Source organism: Tasmannia lanceolata, unplaced genomic scaffold (assembly GCF_043159265.1).
Source record: "Tasmannia lanceolata isolate RefF3 unplaced genomic scaffold, GAP_Taslan_0.1 ptg000003l, whole genome shotgun sequence".
Classification (NCBI taxonomy): Eukaryota; Viridiplantae; Streptophyta; class Magnoliopsida; order Canellales; family Winteraceae; genus Tasmannia; species Tasmannia lanceolata.
The window spans coordinates 39,607,209-39,629,375 of NW_027518680.1; the positions used below are offsets into that span (position 1 = coordinate 39,607,209).

Consider the following 22,167-nt stretch of genomic DNA (forward strand, 5'->3'; position numbering starts at 1 on the left):
ACTATGCATACTATTCACATCAGGATTGCACCTGCACCACTTACCGCTCAGTAGAAGGTTGACAGACAGTGAGCCCCAGCCCGTTTATTCACCAGGATGTTCAGGAGGGTGGCACCGTAGTGGCAGGTATTTTACTTGTTGCGTCTTCTTTTGCTTGTGTTCTATTTGATTATGGTGCCACTCATTCCTTTATTTCCTCTAGTTATGTTGATGCTTGTGATATGCCATACAATCATTTGGAGTTTGCTTTGTGTGTGATTACTCCTGTTGGAGAAGAAATGGCGTCGGATAGAATATATAGATTTTGTCCGATAAGGATAGGTGACAGAGAACTGTTGGCTAGTCTGATTGTCCTTCAAATCCATGATTTTGATGTGATTCAGGGATGGACTGGTTGTCCTCCCACTATGCTACTGTTAATTGTCATGAGAAAAGAGTAATCTTTCAATCCCTGGTGAAGAAGAGTTTAGTTTTGAAGGGAGTGGCGCTAGACCAACTCCTAAACTTGTGTTTGCAATGCAAGTAGGACAATTGATGAGACAAGGGTGTTAGGCCTACTTATCGGCCGTGATTGAAATCCCAAGTATGAACTTGAGGATTGAAGATATACAGTTAAAGAATTTTCAGATGTATTTCCTGAAGACCTTTCTGGTCAACCACCTGATAGAGAGTTAGAATTTTCTGTTGATCTCCTGGAACCACCCATATCTGTAAAGCTCCTTATCATATGGCCCCTACTGAAACGAAAGAATTGAGAGAACAGTTAGAAGAATTGCTTGAAAAAGGTTTTATCCGACCTAGTGTATCCCCATGGGGAGCCCTTATCTTATTCGTGAAAAAGGACGGGAGTATGAGACTCTGGATAGACTATCGAGAATTGAACCGGGTAACTATGAAAAACAAATACCCCTCACCTAGGATTGATGACCTCTTTGACCAACTTCATGTAGCTTGTGCATTCTCCGAGATTGATTTAAGATCGGGACACCACTAATTGAAAATAAAATCTGATGATGTTCCTAAGATTGCATTATGCACCTGCTAAGGCCATTATGGATTTCTCGTATTGTCGTTTGGTTGGACTAACGCCCCTCTGGTGTTCATGGATCTGATGAACCGAGTATCTAGTCCCTTTCTGGACAAATTTGTAGTGGTATTCATCGACGACATTTTGGTAGATTCCGAAAGTCGAGAGGAACACGAGCAGCATTTGAGAACTGTGTTGTAAGTTTTGAGACAAGAGAAACTGTTTGGTTAACTAAAAAAATGCGAATTTTGGTTAGACACCGTATCTTTCCTAGGCCTTATAGTATCAAAAGATGGCATTTCTTTAGACCCAAAGAAGATTGAGGCTGTTGTACAATGCGATAGGCCCAATAATGTAGCTGAAGTTAGAAGCTTCTTGGGGTTAGTAGGGTATCATAGAAGATTTGCTGACGATTTCTCATATCTAGCTACCCCTGTAACCCGATTGACTCAAATGGAAGTATGCTTTTCATGGACAGATGATTGTGAGAAAATTTTTCAAGAACTGAAACACCGATTAGGGTCTACACACATTCTCACCCTACCAGTAGGTGGTAAGGGATTTACTGTATATAGTGATGCTTCTAAGAAGGGACTGGGATGCGTGCTAATGCAAGATGGGAAAGTGATTGCTTATACATCGCTCCAGCTTAGGCCATATGAAGAGAATTATCCCACCCATGATTTGGAAATGGCGGCCGTAGTTTTTGCATTAAAAATCTAGAGGCACTATCTCTATGGAGAGACATGCAAAATTTTCATTGACCATAAAAGTCTGAACTATATATTTACTCAAAAGGAATTGAATGAGATAGCCCAGCTGGTTGGAAATTCTTAAGGATTATGATTTGACCATTAGCTATCACCCTAGAAAAGCTAATGTCATGGCTGATGCCTTAAGCATAAAGTCTCCTGGATATATAGCCACCTTAATCACCTCCCAAGCAGACATTCTGGAGGACCTAAGAAGGTCAGATATTAGAATCTTCTATATTGATAACCATGCAATGTCGTCAACCTTACAAATATGACCGACTCTATTAGAAAGAATCCGAACTGCTCAAGCTGATGACCCGACCCCAAGTTATAGAAAATTAAAGGGAAATTGGAAACTAGGGCTGAATCGAAGTTCCGGGTTCATTCAGATGGTTCCCTTAGATGCGGCAAATGCATTTGTGTGCCCAATAATTTCGAGTTGAAACTTGAGATTTTGAAGGAGGCACATAGGTCGAACTATTCAACTCATCCTGGGAGTACAAAAAAGTATTGGGATTTGAGAGGAAATTTCTGGTGGAATAATATGAAAAGTGAGATAGCCACGTATGTGGCCCAGTGTTTGATTTGTGTAAGCCCAAGGGTTCCCATGGGTTAATCATTCACCTTACCTTTTTGTTTTGATGCTAGCAAACTAAATTGATTAGCATTTATAGACTGATGTGTTGCTTTGAGGTGTCGTGTTATACACATGATTTTCATGTCATAATCGCCACTACACAACTTTTCTCAACACATGGCTTGTGGACCAAGAGGCAAAGGAACCAAGAGCTTGTACCTACATTGGAGACATCCTCATTTGAAAATATTCAAATCAAGAAGCTCATCATGAAGATTCCATAAGTTCCCAACAAGTGTCAAGAAGGAGCTTGGAGTTGAACATGCCATTGGTGACACCTCATGTACCATGCAACATGCATTGAAGATTGGAGGAGAAGTCATAAGAACCAAACAAGTTCAAGAAGTTCACTCACAAGCCAAAGAAATCCAAGGAAGTGCAAATGAGCCTATACATTCTAAGAAGACTCAAGGTTTACATCTTTCAGATTGTATTTGGAGTCCTCTTGATTTTATGTTTAAATGCACTTTCAAAAGGTTTTCATACTTAACTTTTTATATCTTTAAAAACCATTCACACACCCAAAAATGTGTTTTGAAAACCTAGGACTTAAGCCCAAAGACCATGGCCCAAAAGTCCCTGACTTTTAAAGTTAAAATTGAATTTTACAAAGGGTCGGTCGACCGGGGTATTCCGGACGACCGCGCCAAGCTTGCTGGAATTCCAGCACTTGCGGAAAAATAGCGGGCCGGTCGATAGGGTCAAACCGGGCCACCGCGGAGATGTCCCTGGAAACCCAGGAACAATCTGTCATAGTTTTGGGCGGGCGACCGTCGTGGGTCGGTCGACCGAGATAGGTTTTTGAGCCGAATTTTTGAGCAAACAGGTAGCCCTCGCCGGGCGACTGCCATGGGGACGGTCGATCGGGACGGTAAGAAATTTGAAAATATAAAAGGGTGCCCATAAGGGCGGGTGACAGCGATAGCTCGGTCGACCGCCGCTGTTCGAGCAAACTAGCCGTTGGGGCATTTTATGCTTGACTTTTTCAAGCCAGTTATTGTAGACACCCCATTTTGACTAGACCCAAGTTCGCTGTATTTGTGCGAAACCCCATCAAATCAGCTAGGTAGGGTCCCAAACTTCATCCTAAGCTAGATTAGAGTCTCACCGAGGTCTCCTCAAAACTTCGTCGAAATCCGAGCACGTTTGCTTAGTGAACGAGCCTCGATAGCATCGTAGTATAAGTGTATAGGGGGGTTGAATTAATCAAAATAGGGGGGTGTCCATGGGGGAAAAAGAGATAAAATACCATTTTCGTATAGCAGGGGGGGCGAATTAGCTCGTCTGAGACGGAGCAGATTCGTGCGCACATTAAAATGTTCGTGCGCTCAATAATTTTGTGCGCTTATCAATTTGGGCGGTGCCGATATCAACAGCCATATTTTGATATATATATGAAGAAATCAAAGAAAATAAGAAAAAGAAAAATTTTCTCCTCTTTTAGAGAGAGAAACTCTGCGAATTTGAGAGAGAGAAAACCGATCTGAAACTCATTTTCCTCTTCTTCTTCCTTTTCCCCGATCGTTCCATGCCGGAGATTCGGTCAATTTCCGACGAGATTTTGTTTTCACTCCTTTAGTTTTTCTTCTCTTTGCTCTTATCCCTAACCTTGAACCCTAACTTCTTCTCAAGCATTAGATCCACGATTTTATTGCTTAGATCTGTGGATTGTAGCTGAGATTTGTAATATAGAAAGAGAGTGAGAGAAAGATATTATCTCCATCTTCTCCGATTGATCTTATCGGAGATCTGATCTAAATTTCCGATTTCTCCTTTTCTGATCTATTGTTTCACTCACTTTTTCAAACCTCAACTCGTTTTACTTCCGATTCTGAGAAAAAGTTGAAAATCATCTTCAACAGCTTAAAGGATCTGTGTATTGTTGCTAGCTTAGATCTGAAAATTTTGAAGCTGAAAGGACCAAGGGAAGAAGGAAAAGATCTAAAAGAAGGAGAACTTAGAGATCGGAACAGAGAAAATTAAGGTGAGAGATCATCCAAGGTCAAGGTAATTTTAATTTTATTTTATTTTTCTTTTTTTTTAGAATAATAATATGTTAATTGATTTAGAACTTGTTGTGTTGACCTTGATTTCAAGGCTCTGTGTTTATGTTAAGAATCTGAGTGTTTGCAGAATCTCAAATATCCAGGAAATTATAGAAGAGTCATTTATGTGAAAGATTGCTAGATGTTTGCTTATGTCGTGAGTATTAAGGTCATTAGAGTACTATAGTGTAAATTTTGAAATCGCATGTTGTGTATATGTTGAAATGCCTATGAAAGATCTGTAGACCTTAAAAATTTTAGGCATGAGTGTAGACTAGTGTTATTCTTACTTTATTAAGGCATTATGAAAATAAAATTCCAGTTTGAACTTATATACTACTTAAAATATTATCATTATTATTATTAGGGATTTGTTAGGGAATTTTGTGGCTGATTGTTTTATGAGAGAACAGCCACAAAGGCTCACTTCTCAGCAGATTCTGTTCTACTCATTTAATTCACTTGTTTCAGAGACAGTTCACTATGTGTTTTTTTTTATTGCTTACGGTTGGTCATTAAATCGTTATTATCGTACAGAATCATCTGTTCTTGGTATTGTATGAGTCGGGTCAATTAATTACATTAAATTAGTTTGAGGTATTGTAGCAAATGATAGTTGTATCTGTTTTTGTTTTGGGTCTAAAGAACTGATAGTCACACATTTATGTTTAAGTGAGACTTCCACTGTATAATTCCATACTCATATGTCTGATTTAGGTCGTTACAAATTTATATTATGAACTTCAGTTTCTTGTCACATAATAAATAGTAATGAAATGTGTTATTTGTTTAGAAGTAGAAGTCAATGGAGCTGATTATGCGATCATATTCTTTACTTGCTAGGTGTTTGAGCAAGATTTTTTTTTTTTTCTTTTTCAATCATTATATCCTGTACTAGTTTTTTTTTTATGTATTCATTATAGTAGAGAGCTTTCATCAAGTAATTGCTCCTAATTGATTTTATTCCAGTTTTGAGTTGTTAATTAGTATCTTTGAGTCCCACTGTTCTCTTGTGTGTGTCTCATTTCTATGTAGCTGAGAACATTTATAAATACATGGATTCATCCAATAATCGAGAGCGGATTCACTGTGCAGATTTAAGGGCAGATTTGGTGTGAGCACGGTATTTTACTTAAATGAGGGGTAAATGCTTGCATATGGTTCAGGGGGTTAGAGGTATTGGGTTGTCATTTTTAATCAATGGTATTGTGTCATATCTGTGTATGTGTATGCTTACGTGTCTGAGTTGTATGTTTGTGTGAGGCAGTCTTAGTTTTATTAGGGTCTAAGTAGCATTAGATTGCGAAAATGTTTATGTTATGTTTGAGCTTTAAAAAAAAAAAAAAAAAAAAAAAAGGTTTAAAGAGCAGTTTTTTTTTTTTTTTAACATAGATGGACATAAGTTTAGGTTGGGTTGCAGCGAATTTTGTTATGAGAAATTCTGAACTAGTTGTTTGTGGAGTCATAGCAATAGTAATTCCTTCTACTTTAAAGTGCAGTCCATATCTCAGCCTCGTTGAGCACAATACATTTCATGCTATGCCCCTTGTTTGAATATAATCTATTCCATAGATTAGCCTTGTTTGCACAATACAAGTTAGCGCAGTTCAGCCCTTTTGTTTGAGCATGTTTTTCACCCCATTGTTGCTCCTGTTTCAGCACAGATTTAGCCATTTTGCTACCCAGTTTTAGCATAGTTTTAGCCCTTAAATCTGCCCAGTTTTTTGGTACAAGATCTGCATTTTCTGCACAATTTTAGCACACAAATTCTGCCGATAAATCTGTTTTTGTTTAACACAGTGCACACACACAAATATGCCTCTGTTTAACACAGTGCACACACACAATTCTGTCCCTAGTTCACCCATGAATCTGTCCCAGTTCTATCACAATTCAGTCCATAAATCCAGCCTATGATTTGACACCGTTTCAACACAGATTCACATAGATTCAGCCCCACTGCTGCCCCTGTTTCAGCCCTTGTTTCAGCCCCCTATTTGAACCAGCCCCTATGTCAGTCCATGTTGAATCAGCCTGTGTTTATATTAGCCTTTGTGTCAGCCCCAATTTTGACACAATCCTGTCCATAGTTCCAACCTGTTTTGGTGTTAATTTGGTCCATGGCAGCCCTCATCATGGGAATCCACATTTTGTTGATTGGGATAGGGTAATGACTATAGTAGTCCTCACAATAACAGTCCTTTCATAGTTATTGAGTTAGAGAAATGTCAATAACAACCTCATTCTGTTTTCTCCCAAGGTGAAATAAAGTCAGTGATGTCAGAATTGAGGTGTAGCAATATGAGTATTGGTTAGAGGACTGAAGGCTCTTCCATCATAACTTTCAAGAGTATATCCCTTTCTTACATGAGCAATTTTGTTGCCATTATATATCCCCTGTGTCATTGTCATATTATTAGAGTCCCATACCTGAAATTAGGAAAATTTTGAGTGATAAATGATAATTCAGTGAATAGTTGAAATTATTTGGTGATCAAACTATTTTATTAAAGTAGCAGGGAATATGTACATTTATCTTGATTTTGTTTGATTATTCATGGAAATCTTTGGACATGATATTAACGTAACTGTACTTGTTTTTGGATAGACACAATCATGCACTAGTTGGATATTTTAGTTAGAAAAATTATCTTTGCTTAATGGTTGTGTCAGCTGCACCTGAACTGATGTTAATATGCAGATAGAATGTTGATCATAAAAAAAATTTATTATTATTTGTTCCTTTGTTTTGGTGCGGCAAGTGCAGGTCATAGAGCAAAGTTGGTTTAAAGTCTTTTGTATAAACATAATATAGTGCTGATTATCGCTTAAAGCATGTATGTTTCATTTAGTTAAAGGTATTTCTGCTTAATTGTTGTGAAAGCTAAGAATCTGTAGGTTTCCTTATTACCTTGATTGAGCAAGGGTATATCAGATTCTCTTGAAAGAATGAAGCTTACATGATCAGTATAACATGATATTAGATGAGGGATAATTGTGACAAAGATTTCAGCTCTATAATGAGAATTTTCTATGGAAGTGTTTCATTTATTAGGTTACTTTTTTTTATATTCCTTATTGAGATTACTATCTGGGCAGCTTGATATGTTAAATTGGTCTTTCATTTTCTTTCAGATAAATTAGAGGGGAAGATTTTCATATAAAACAAATTGATTAGAATCTCATATAAGCTTCCCTCATGAAATATAGGTTAATATGAGGATCATTTGTAGAAAATAGAGGATTTGGATGCACATGTTTGATGTTTGGGGAATAAATAGTTGCTGAAACAGGGCTGTGTTTATAATATTTTTAGATAAATAACTTAACATGATCCTACATTAGTAAAAAAATTAGTAAAAAAAAAAAACATAAACTCAATTATTTTGGCATTAGTTAGAGTGTTACTAGCTATAAAGTAAACTTTCCCATTCAAATTCTACTCGAAATTTTAACTCTATAATGAGGCATTATATTTTGAAAATGATATTGCTTTATCAATTCGTCTTTCTGCAGTTGACCTTCAAGGGTACTGCATAAATGTGGTAGTGTTCTCATCCTTGAGTTATGGTAGAACAGAAGCCATTTGCTTGCTTCGCTTTTAATTTTATAGTCGCGTAAAACCATATTTATATGGTCATAATCCTGGGACTACCGACCCTGTTATTTTGCAGCTAGGATTTATATTGGTTTAAAAGCACATGGCCTTTGTCTCATACTTCTTCTACAGTTTGTAACTATATTTTGTAGCACACAGTGGATGTCCTTGTAGAGTTTTATCTTCTCCAGTCACGATTTATCTTGCTATCTCTGTTGGCTCATTACAACATTATAATATTCCTTTTTAGTATATTGATCTGAATCATTCGTTTCATTCTAAGAGACTTCTTTTGTAGTTATACAGAAAATGTTTTGGATATCCACACTGTTAATGTTCTAAATTACTGAAAAAGTGTAAGATTGTCTTTTGTGATGAATATTGTGGTTATCATTGACTGCATTATTTTTTAAAGGATTTGTAATGGGTCCAGTTTGTTTAAACTTCTATCCATTTGGAATTTTAATGTAAGAGTATTCCTTTTTGTCCAGCCTCATTTTATAGAACCCTTTTTATAGTTGAAGACCGACTTGGTCTATTAGTTGCCTAATCTTTTTATCATTGCATGGGCAATGAAAGCGCTAGCCCAAGCTCATCCTTAGGGGACTCGTTTAGTCCAAATAGTTTTCCTTCTTTCATTTAGTAGGCTAGCCTAGCCTTTTAAGTGCGTTTGGGCGTTGGGCATTAGTAGTCCAAACCCATCTATAGGGGACTTGCTTAGTCCCAGTAGGGTTTCCCTCTCTTTTATTTAAAAACTTTTCTAATCTTTTAGATGGTAGCTTCTCCTTTTCATTGATTGAGCGATGAAAAAGTCATTTAGAGTGTATCCTTGGGAAGGTTGCCTTAGCAAAGAGTACTCATAGGAGGCATGTCTTGCCTCATTTGTTGGAGTCCCTATTTAAAGACAAGCCTTGTCTCATTTGGGATTTTTTTTTTTAGGAGGTTTGCTCAACCTCATGTTAGTGTCTCCCTCATTTCTAGAGCGAGTCTTTGACTCATTCACTCTCCTTTATAGAGCAAATAGAGAATTTTGGATTCGTTGGCTTCCCATTTAGAATTGGTTATCCTATATGTTAGGAGTTCGCCCCGTAGTCTTTTTAGTTCATCTATTAGATAGAAGTTTATCTTTTAAGTTGCTTTTACCTGCTAGGGTTCTTAAATCATTTTCATTGTTCTTGAGACTTTTGTCTACTTGTTTGTGGATTGTTACAAATTATTTTTGAAATACTAGTTTGTTGGTTTGGGGTTTCCCCTTTTACCCTAAGGGTTTTACCCTAGGGTGTTTCATTGTGTGTACCCTTTGGCCTTTGACCAAAAGGGTGAAAAACATTTAAAATTTTAAAATCCATAAAACCATTGAAATCTTAAAATCTCAAGAGCATTGAAATCATTAAAAATCACAAAAACATTAAAAATTTGAAATCCAAAAACAATTGAATATTTTAAAATTCCAAAAACATTGAAATATCTTAAAATTCAAAAACATTGAAATATCTTAAAATTCAAAAACATTGAAATATCTTAAAATTCAAAGAAACATGTTAAAACATTTAAAAATTAAAAAAAATTTAAAAAAATTGAAATATCTTAAAATTCAAAAAACAGTCGAAAAATATAAAAAATCTTAAGTCATGTTGAAATGCTTTTGAGCTTTTGAGCGTATTAGGAGAGTTCATTTTTCGAACTACGTTGGCTTGATCCTCTTTCAAGAGGTACGTAGTGCAGCTTGGGATCCACATCCCAGGTCCAGCCAAAACTTTAAAAATAAAATTTGTCAAACCTTCTAAAAATGCAAAACCTTCTTCAAAATCTTTTTTTTTCAAAGAGATCTTCCCCTAGAGTTAGGAGTCTGTCATAGCCGTTTGGTTTGTTTTAGAGTTAGGGGGCTGTCTTGATTTGTTTGATATGGTGTGTCCTGTCGTGTGAGTGTCCCTAGAGTTAGGAGGCCTCGAGTCGATCGGTTAGACATCTAGTCGACCCGATGGCTAGACTATGAAGCATATAGTCAGCCTATGGTTTTCATTAGGTTGCATAGCCTAGATACACGTAGGATATAGGGTTCACCTGCATTAGCTTAAGGCTAATCAACTTGCATTAGTTAGGGCATATAGAGAGTCCTAAAAATTACAATTCACATGAATTTAAGCAATTGTGTAAAAAAAAGCTATAAAATCAGTCGAGTCTAGTGGATCGAGTTTAGGATAGCGGTTTTAGATGGTTAGGCATCGTAGTTTAGAATAGGTCATTCGAACTACGTTGACTCCGATTCTTCCCGAGGCCGGGATACGTAGTGCAGCTGGGATGGACGGCCATCTTGGTCCGAGTCAAGTCGCATTAGAGTTAGGATTTGTCTTGTCCTGTCATATATATGATTGATTTGTGTTTTATGTTTTGATGTGTTTTCTTACTTTCTTGTACTGATACTATACCTTTAGCTATAGTTTGCATGTGTTTGCACATCAGAACTTAGACTCCCATTAGGCATGTCACTTATAACCTAGCTTTGCTTAGGTGACACATTTTTTTCATTTCGTTTTGTGTATGTTTGTTTCTTTATCCTCAGGAAATGCATGCTTAGGTAGACGATTCCTGAGAATTGTTCCTATTTCATATGATTTTTGCCCGAAATTCTTTAAATTTAATAATAAATGGCATAAGAGACCAAGTGCTTGCACTCGGACGAATTGGGGGTGCTCTCAGACCTTCTCCATTCGTAATCAGGCACAAACCCATATATATTTCTGGTTATCCATGGTATACAGAGCATATTTTTGTTTAAAGGTTCCATGGCCGTATACCGTGGATGGCGACTCTGAGTTTGTTTAGATACGTTTCGAATCCGGACTTGTTCCCGAATCAAAAGGTATCTCTTTTATATCGCCACTCGTGCTATGCTATGAGGGTGGCATCTATTTCGAGAGTTCCTTGGTAGAGCTCTCCATTCACGTGGATGATCCAAGAGGCCGCTGGGGGCTTGTCCCCCACCTCTCTCCCGAATCGGGGTCCACAGTTATTTACAGTTTTACCCCAAACGGTCATATTTTTAAATACACTACATATACATCATTAAAACCTATCTAAACAAGCTTTTGAACATTTTTACAAATATCAAATTCCATTTTCCTTGAGCAAAAACTTTCTCATTAAAAGCTAAACCTCTTTGAACTTGATTTTTATATTCTATCAAGAGGAACTCCATAGGCTTTACATTTTATCTTCCATGGAGTGTTTGTGACCTACCAAATTTGTAATCCGCCTATCTAAAGAGGCATTGAGAGTTTTTCATTTTATTTTCTTCATTGTATTTGAGGGTCTTCTCTTCGGCCTGATAAAAGGTGAAGACACTGTGAGGGTCTACTCTTCGGCCAGTTAAGAAAGGTGAAGACATTGCAAGATGGCGTGATCCCTCGGCAAGGCTTTGTGTGAAAAAGGTGTGTCTCCTTTGGAGTTTGAGAAGTCGGGTGTACAGCTTGGAGATTCGCCCGTTGAAGAATCTCATCATTTTAGTTGAGATCCCAAGGAGGTAAACTTGGAAGAGTGGAGTAGGTCTTGTGATAGACCGAACCACTATAAATCTTGTGCCTTGTGGATTGATTCTTCTTCTCCTTCTCATTTGCACATTGGTGATTGGTAAACTCTACCATTTCTTGGATTTATGTTTTATTAAAACATGGGTTAGGGCAAATAGGCTTAAAGTAATATCTAAACCCTAAATTTCATTATCTTGAATATTTGAACAAGAGTTAGATTAATAAGTGCTTAATTAGTAAATTAATTTTAATAATCCATTTAATTAAGCCCAAAATTTTTAATTGACCAATTCACCCCCTCTCTTGGGTTGTCACACCCGTATTTCAATTGTCATCAAGTGAAAGGAAAACATCAGAGACTACATGAGACGTTGAAGCCTTTGGTCATTCTGAAATGGAAGTGGGAGAGGATTAGCATGGATTTTGTTTACGGACTTCCAAAAATGCCAGGTGGCAATGATACCGTGTGGGTAATTCTGGACCACTAAATCAGCTCATTTCCTACCCATTACGGGTACAAACCTCGATGAGTTTGCCAAGTTGTATGTTAAGGAAATTGTTAAGTTACATGGAACACCAGCATCCATTGCATCAGATAGAGACAGCTGTTTTGTATCTCAATTTTGGTGAAGTTTGTACCAATCAATGGGAACTACACTTGATTTAAGTACAACATTACAGTCAGAAAGAACGATACAAATTCTAGAAGGTATGCTTCGGGCATGTGCTCTTGATATGAAGGGTTCTTGGAATCGCCACTTACCCTTGGTAGAATTTTCATATAGTAACATTTACGAAGCCAGTATCCAAATGGGAACGTCTAAAAACTGCACAAAGTCGGCAGAAGAGTTACGCCGATGTTAGAAGAACAAAATTGGAGTTTCAGGTTGGAAACAAAGTCTTTTTCTTAAAGTATCACCCACTAGAGGGGTGATGCGATGTTGCATTTGAGGGAAACTAATCCAAAGGTATATTGGACCTTACCAAATTATAAATAAAGTGGGGACATTGGCTTACCGGCTCGTTTTGCCCCCTTCTTTGGCAAATGTTCACAATGATTTTCACATATAAATGTTACGGAAATACGTGCCAGATCCTAACCATATTGCTGTGCTACCGATTGTTCAGTTACAAGAAGATCTGTCTCTTGAGGAACAACCTGTTCGTAATGTTAACCAAATAGATCAGATTCTCAGACAGCGTCCCATTCCTTACGTCAAAGTCCAATGGCCAAATCACCTAGAACGTGAGGCCACCTAGGAACTGGAGGAAAAAATGAGAACCAAATATCCTTTTTTGTTCGACGACTCAGGTACGTGATAGATCATTTTCGAGGACGAAATTTTTTGTAAGGGGGTAGAATGAAATGGCCCTTCTTAAATTTCCGTCCCCCCTTCTATGGTAGGGGATTTTTGTCATTTAGAGTGACAGTTCGATTAGGGTTCTTTTAAAATCCTATAACTAACACCTTATGAGATTAGGGAGACTAAAAAGAAACCCTAATCATTTCTGCAGCCCTAGAAAGTGGTTTTCGAGGAGAATGAGAAGAGAACCAAGAACAACGATTTGAAAATGCGAATCGAGGTAAGATCCGCACTCTAAATCAATTTTTGACGGTTAATCGAATCCTAAAAGATGAATAGTGAAATTAGAAGGGAGACTTTGATGATTGAATCCTATTAGAAACGATTTTTATGGTTGTTCTTAGATTTCTTGAGGATCCCTTAGTTTCTTGATCCCCGATGAAATCAAGATCAAGCAATTTCGGCTTTGGAAATTAAGGTTTTGTAACTTTTGACCTAGATATAAGGTTTCACTTAGATCTTTTCTACATGGGTTTCAATGCATAAGTCTGGGTTTAATGGATTCCTCTCGTTGTAAAGAGTTCATCGTATACGACATCTTGCGAAGCGAAGGTCATACAAAGAAGATATGACTTTTCAAAGATTTGATGAAATCGGTTGAAAAGCTGGACTTCTTGCGGAAAAACCCAGCCCACGATTCAAACGCACGAATAGAAGTATTCAAACGCTTGAGGCATGCGCTCGAACGCTTAATGATAAGAAATGCGAGAGTTGGATTTTCTTCAGAAGTTCTTAGGGACGTCTGAAGGGTCTTCCAAAGAGACTCTCGGACTTCTGAAGACCTGGGTTGGGCGTCCAAATCCGCTGAAATCCGAAGGTTTATTTTTGGAATCTAGATTTTGTAATTGGTGTTTTGGCCTACTTCTTGAAGCCCAATAATAGCTGAATTAACCAAAGAACATTGATAGATATTGATAATGAAACCCTTATATTGTGATCATAAGTGATTGAAGAATAATTGTGAGATCGACATCGGACCTCGAACTAGGTGAGTAATAGGGATTACTCTAATGGGTTATTCGCAAACCCTTTTGGATGCTATTTGGTTCCTTGATTCCCGCATGTATTATGTTATTGCTATCCATGTTTCCAATTGAACTCCGAAGCCAATGAGGTATTGATTTATGAATATTTGAGGGCAATCCCTTTTATCGATTCTTTTGACTTATTATTGTATCGATTCAGTATTTCCATCTATTGAAACCTCTATTGAATATTGAACCATTGAATATTGACACCTCTTGGGAAGCTTAGGTTTATTTATGGACCCATACGAATATGGAATTCATAATTCATTGCAGACTGAACAATCTAAACTATTGGCCAATTCTGGACCCTAGTCAGCGGGGAATGCATAATTCATTGACAAACTGTCGACAATCAAAATTCTGAAAAATAATAAACTAAGCTCTTTTTGAACCGAAGTAGCATTGAATTCTGATATTGATACCAGTACTGAACCATTATCTGAAATCTGACTTGAACAACTTGCTTTAGATTACCTCTGTTATTGATATTCTATCTATTAGCATAGTTCTTATTACTTTACATGAGCTTAATTTGGCTCACCCGTGGTTTACAAATTTCAAATCCCAGCCGTGATTCCATCTTGAGGTTGGAACAAAAAGAGAATATTACCACGGGGAGGAAGACTTTGATTTACTTATTTTAGTTTACAGAGTGAGTAGTAGTACTACTAGTAATAGACATGCTTTAATTCTTTTAATTTGTTAATAGGATTTAAGGGTCAGAGTTTGACACTATATTATTTGATTTAAACAATTTATGGATGATTATGCATATTATGAAATTAAGTAATATAGTTGTAGCCTTGCATGCTTGTGGAGTTTACTTTATAGGTTTGTGGCGCTGTTATGTTCCAAGCAATGGTAGTGGTTTCGGGTGTGATAGTTATTTTCCAATTTGAAAAGTAAAATAATGTTCAAGTGGTTGAATTTCCAACAGTATATGCATCAATATTCATGAACCATGTATATAAATCAATTTCTAAAATTTGTAAATTATGCATGAAGTATGCAAATAATTCACATCATATATCTAATTGCATTTGCAAAGGTCTCCATAGAGTATTTACCATTTAAAAGCATCCAAAAAGACAAAACTATCCAAGAGGGAGGTCCCTTTGGTCGGACGTTCGGGTGCAAAATTCATTTGGAATCAATACTATCAAAATAAACTATTTCTCATCTAGATTCAACAATGATGGTAAAAAGTAAGGGATTTACATAATCAATCATAACTTTATACGTATCTAAGGGGTTAGATTAATTTCTTGTAAAATTTATCATAGGGAGAAATAATACACCGGAATAGTTACAATCTACCTACCTCAATTTTCACTCCCTCCAAGATGATTCTGACAGGTCCGAGACAATTTCTAAACTACTGAATCCTTTCCTACTTCTCCCTTGGATTAACAAGCTCTTCCTCCGAACAGTTATTCCTCTCCCCAAAATCTCTCTCTCTTTCTCTTCATAACCTCTCAATCTCTCTGTCATCAGAGCTACGGTGGGAAGTATGGGTTGGTCGGATTCCTTAAATAGGTATGAGGGAGGAGTCGAGTTACACCACTTCATACGGTTTTTGCGAAAGCGTAAACCCATTCTTCCCCCTTTAAAGCAAAACACACGTACCCATTCATACACTGCCCCCTCCCCCTTCAATGCAAAACACAAATCCCATATTAAATCATTTTTTCTCTCTACTTAAGCTTTTTCATTTAAATTCTCCCCCATGAACTTCCAAGTATTTACACCATTGCCAGGAATTTTTGCAAATCTCTAAAATGCCCCTACTTAAACATGTACCTCATTGTAGGGGTGTAAACGAGCCGAGCCGAGCTTGGCCAGGCTCGGCTCGGCTCGTTAAGCTCAAATACTAGGCTCGGGCTCGGCTCGGGCTCGAACCAGGCTCGGGCTCGGCTCGGGCAGGCTCGGCCAGGCTCGCGAGCCGCTCACGAGCTTGGGTTTATCGAGTTTCGCATATGGCAAATGGTGGTAGCAAAGTAAAGGTTCGTAGCAAAAGTCAAAAAGTCAAAAAAAAGTAATCATTAGTTTGAAAAATGTAAAATAGCTGATTTATATTGTTTGAAATGAAAAATTACGAAGAACAGGTACTATGTTATGACAATTAATAAATAAATACCAAAAAATGTTAAAAATTATGACAATTACGAAAAAAAATTAATTTTGAACCGTTTGATTTGCGTTGACGTTGACGTTGACAGAACATACCTACCCTCACCTACCATCACTCACCTACCATCAGTACGTTATTTTTGCTTTTGCATATTATATTGACTTTACGAGCTTTAACGAGCCGAGCCGAGCCGGGCCTGGCCTAACTCGGGCTCGGCTCGTTAAGCTTAACGAGCCGGCTCGGCTCGGCTCGTTAAGAATTCGAGCCGAGCTCGAGCCGAGCTTTTTTCGAGCCGAGCTCGAGCTAGCCTCCGAGCCCGAGCCAAAATTGACACCCCTACCTCATTGATTGATTTTTAACCAATCAAATTAAAGATACACCCATATTAACAAAATAAAGGGAATATAGTTTAAGAAAAAAATAATCATAAAAGAGAGGAGTGGGGCCGGGGGTTACAACATCTTTATTCTCCATCTTCTTCTTGTCTCTCTCTTATTTTTTTTGCTTCTATCTTCTTCTCATTACCCTCCATCTTTCTTCTTCTTTCTGTTCTTAAACAAAATGAATGAATCTTCATAGTGAGGACATATCATACTTCGTTAGAAGGAAAGAAAATATTGAGAAGCAATGCCTACAAAATATCGTCGATGACAGAGCGAGAAGAAGAAAAACTGAAACAAAAATAGATAAAACCTTAACAAAATAACGTGCAAAAAGATGACGAATAAGAAGAATAGAGAAGAACAGGAAAAAGACAAAGATATTTCCTTTATGAGAAATTATATGATGAATGGGTTGACAAACTTTACATACCACGGAAGTACCACCCTTGATATTTGATCATCTTAAAAAGTTGCTGTTGGATCAAATATCAAGGGTGGGATGATGAGTACGAGTTTGTATGCCCATTCATCAAATAATTTTTCCTTCCTTTATACACCTTTTGAGGCTCTTAAAAACAATGAATATGCAATGTCGTGAAAAAAGTAAATTTACAGATCCAAATTAACATTTTACCACTCTAAATTATTTTTCCACACTAAAAAGCAAATTTATGCAGTAAAGTATTTAGAGGTTAGGACCATCCTTTAGAGATAATTTTGGGCCAAGGCCTCTTTATTGTGACCCAACATATAAACGGTTTCAATCTTAAAACAATGTGAGTCCAAGTAATTATTTTTTAAAGATACCTGTACCTATATGGACACCATAAAATACATATTTATCAGAAAATTCATTGGGCTCAACCTAATCGAATATCCAAGCAATTCACATGTTGGGCCCCAATGTAAATAGGCCTTTTCCAAATCATCTCCGTAGGATGATACACACCCTCCGATATAAAGAGATTCTCGTAAAAGAGATGGTGTGAAATTAAGTTTGACTGGATTTGCTGGTATGCAATTAAATATAGGGATAATTACATTTACACCCCCTCTAGTTTCTGACACATCCACTTCCACCCCTATAGTTTAAAACGTGACAAATACACCCCTGTAGTTTCAATTTGTTTAAGGTTTGCCCCCTCAGCTGAAGGTTCGTCCATAGATTGAAGGGTTAGGATGATCCGTTGGAGCTGATTTTTTGGGCACACCCTATCTATGTCAGGACCCATCAAATGAACGCTTTGGATCATCCAAATAATGTGGGCCCATACCCAAATCCAAACACTACCAAAAAATCATCCAAATATTGTTTGGATGATCCAAAGCGTTCATTTGATGGGTCTTGACATAGATAGGGTGTGCCCAAAAAATCAGCTCCATCGGATCATCCTAACCCTTCAATCTATGGACGAACCTTCAGGTGAGGGGGCCTACCTTAAACAAATTGAAACTACAGGGGTGTATTTGTCACGTTTTAAACTATAGGGGTGGAAGTGGATGTGTCAGAAACTAGAGGGGGGGGGGGGTAAATGTAATTATCCCTTAAATATATACATTAAGCATGATGCAATCAAATTTTGAATTTCCGTATATGTGATAAAGTACACGAGCGTTGGAATGTCGAGAATTGAGCATCATCCAGATGTGATGCATTTATGGGATTTATTATTTTGTCAAAGTCACCGTGAGCATCTTGAAATAGGATTAATTGTAAAATACCCAAATGATAAATAAATAGACCTATTATATTGAAGCAATCTCGATATACAAAAGTAATCTATTTAAAAGTCCAATAATGAATAAATATCATCTACGGGTGGAAGTTATTTGTGTATGAGAGGCCAATATGGCCCGTCACATATTACCTCAACAGTGAAAAACTATCAAACTCATAGCAAATTCGTGTCCACAACTCCATAACAAACAATCTCCACTTGACCTCACATGAGATGCATCCATTGACCATGAACACTTGATCAATCTTTAAAGATTATCAAACAATGGACGACAACACGAATCTCTCTTGTTTCTGACACCGACCCATGGATTGTCTAGTTGTGCTCCATCAAATCACTAAAAGCGTATACTATGTGTACGCTGCAGTATGGCCCTTTTCCTTGAGAAACTTGTCATTCTCAAAATAGTATGGAATTATTCTATTTAGTTTTACTTTCTTCGACGGTGAGAGATTCGTCGGCACGGGAAGGAGTCTTGCTTCATGACCACAGTTGAAAATAAAATAAAAACTTTAAAAAATAAAGCTCAGGAGCATGAATCTAATTTCAAGGACTAGAGAGATTGCTTTTGTTTACATGGAAATATACAATGACTTTGTTTCCTCTTCTGTAGGTAAGCTCGAAATTGACGTGACATTAAAAAAAGAGAAAACGGTTCCTAGACATATGTGTAGAGAGTTCTCTACACACTAGCTTAAAACACAGTGGGGCCCCACATTGTTTGGGTGATCCAAGCCATCCATTTTAAAGGCCCTCAAATAGATAGGGTGTCTACAAAAAATCAGATACATAGGATCATCCAAACCTTACGATTTGTGGAGGTAAAATGGATGTCTTTAAACCTTCACAAATTAATCCATTTTTGCCTCCACAGTTCGAATCATTAGGATGATCCTATGGATCTGATTTTTTGTGGACACCACATTGAGAGGGCCTTAAAAATGAATTGTTTCGATCACCCAAATAATGTGGCCCCCACTGTATTTTAAGCTAGTGTGGAGATAACTTATCTACACATGTATGTAGGAACCGTTCTCTCTTAAAAAAAAAATCAGGAGTGATAAATCAACTCCCATATATCTTAAATGGACCCCCCCATGTGTCTATCTCTCTCCTCTTTCTCTCTCTAACCCAGAGGAGACAGAAAGACACATAGGGAGTCGATTAAGATATTTGGGGGTTGATTTATCACTGCCCAATATAGATGGAGATAAATCCTGTTAGAGTTTAATATATCTTAAACGTTTGTCTTTATGTGAAACAAATTTCAGTCAATTACATTATCACTTTAATCTTTTTTATAAACTTTTATATACATTTGAATGCCTCAAGCGTTTTGCACTTAATTTTGCTTAGTTTTTAGTTTCATTATTTTTTTAAAAAAATAAGAGGAACGTGATATGGGACAGAGGGGATATTCACTCCACGGGAGACATTCCTACCTCTTATTTGTTGGCCCCAGTTGGATGGATTGATTATGCAGTGTTGTGATATATAAAAGAGCAAGGCAAGGGGACTTGGGAGATAAACAACCAATGGGCCATTGATGTTGTCCAAAAAGTCTCTGAGGTTCTTTGTTGGGCAGCAACGGAGGCAAAAAGATAAAATAAAGGATAAAAATGATGCTTCGATCATTGGCGCTGGGAATAACATACTTTGTTCACTGTCGAAGGGGATGAGATTTACCTTGTTTCCGTCGAAGTCGTGTTTCTCAGAGCGAAATTAAAAAATACTCAAAAGTTCTCAAAGAACTCAAAAGCCTTGTTGAGAGAGAAAGAAGAGAGGAGAATGAAGTAGAATTACGAGTTGAGAGTAGCTCCCCCTCACTCTTGTATTTATATAATGAGAAAGAGGTACATATACTAAAATACCCTTAGGCATACTACACATATATTACACACTTTTAACATTCCCCCTCAAGCTGGAATGTATCATTTGTGAATTCCTAACTTGTTACAAATATCACTTAGTTTAGCCTTGCTCAAGGGCTTGGTGAAAGCAACAACAAGCTGATCTACTGACCGAGTGAAAGTAGTGTATATCTTTCCCTGTTGGATTTCATGTCATATGAAATGGAAGTCCACCTCTATGTGCTTAGTACGCTCATGAAAGACCGGATTGGTAGCAATGTAAATCTTGTTGTCGTAGGACAATTGAGCTGGTGATGATGATGAGAATCCAATTTTAGATAAAAGGGAATGCATCCAAATAAGCTCACTGGTAGTATGTGACATGACTTGGTTTTCGTGTTCAGCTCTCTACTTAGCTACAACATTTTGCTTCTTACTTCGCAAGGACACTAAGTTACATCTCACAAAGGTACAATAGCAGGTCGTTAATCATCTATCTCGTGGTGAACCTGCCCAGTCAGCATCACAAAAATCAACTAACTTCTGATGCCCATGTCTTTTGAAAAGCAATCCTTTCCCTATAGCGCTTTTTCAAATATTGAAGAATTTGAATTACAGCTGTCCAGTGGGATGTACGAGGGCACTCATGAACTGGCTAACAACTCCCACTGCATAAGAAATTTCTAGGCGAGTAACTGTGAGGTAGATGAGCTTCCCAACTAGCCTTCGTTATCTACCAGGGTCATGTAACAAGTTACCCTCTTCTGCAAGGAGCTTTGTATTTGGGTCCATGGGATTAGCAGTTGCTTTCATACCCAGAGACCCTTTCTCAACTAGTAGATCTAATACCTACTTCCACTGTGAGAGGGAGAGACTAGTACCCGAGTAAGCTACGTCATTTCTCAAAAAATATCGAAGATGTTCAAGGTCCTTTTGGTAGAGAATTCTTTTTTGCAGAAAAACCTTCAACCTCTGCATTCCAACTGTGTCACTCCCTCTGATGATAATGTCATCCACATAGACTATAAGAAAGGGATTGCCAGCACCAATCTACTGACTAAACACTGAGTGGCCAACATCATATTGCTTCATGACATATCACATGATAGCATCAGTGAACTTCACAAACTAAGCTCAAGGAGATTGTTTCAGACCATATAATGATTTTTGACTTTGGCATACCGAGGAGCACATCTCCCTGAGCAACATACCTAGAAGGTTGCTCCATATACACCTCCCTAGCTAAGTCACCATGTAGGAAGGCATTTTTGACATCCAGCTGATATAATAGCCACCCATTATTGACGGCGAGAGAGATAACCACACAGACAGAGGGGATCTTGGCAACAGGAAAAAAGGTTTAGCGTAGTCAACCTCGAATGCCTGAGTATACCCTTTGGCAACTAGGCACGCCTTAAGGCACTAAACTGTACCATCCAAAAATATTTGATGGCATAGACCCATAGATAGCCCACAGGCTGAGCACCAGGAGGAGGACCAACTATGTCCCAAGAATGATTTGCCTGAAGAGCGGCCATCTCACTGTCCATAGCAACACACCAATCCGGTTGAGTAAAAGCTTCTTGCACAGACTTAAGAAAGGAAATAGAAGACAAAGAGGATGCAAAATTACGAAAGGAAGGGGTGAGATGATCATAAGAAACATAAGATGCGATAGGATGAGAAGTGGTGCATGAATGAGTGCGCGAGGCAATAAGACCATCTACATGAACATCAGAACTAGGGCGAGATACTTGAGACGTGGTAGTCGGGATCTCAGGAGGAGAAGGTATGGCCTCGGGAGGAGTTAGAGGAGTACCAGGCCTTGGTCACCGCTGATAGACCTATAAAGGAGCGGATGGAGGAACTGCCGTCACCTGCAAGGGTGTAGAAGGGGACTGAACTGGATCGGGAAGAATCAGAAGGGGAAGAGGAACATGAGGTAGGGACAGCAATCCAAGACTCAGTGGAAGTAGCAAAGAAGGAAAGTGAGTCAAAGAAGGTAACAACGGCGGAAACAAAGAACCCACGAAGCCTAGGGTTCTAACACTTACAAACTTTCTGGGTATGAGAGTAACCT

The 22,167-nt window shown here is 37.8% G+C and overlaps 1 long non-coding RNA gene across 1 annotated transcript in view; it reads right to left on the minus strand.

Moving 5' to 3' along the window:
• Nucleotides 1-15,625, minus strand: part of LOC143862297 (uncharacterized) — a 28,389-nt gene extending 12,764 nt beyond the window's left edge. Inside the window, exon 1 of the long non-coding RNA XR_013240254.1 lies at nt 15,306-15,625. This is a non-coding gene — a long non-coding RNA (uncharacterized LOC143862297). The remainder of the gene's footprint in view (nt 1-15,305) is intronic.
• Nucleotides 15,626-22,167: the final 6,542 nt, after the last annotated feature.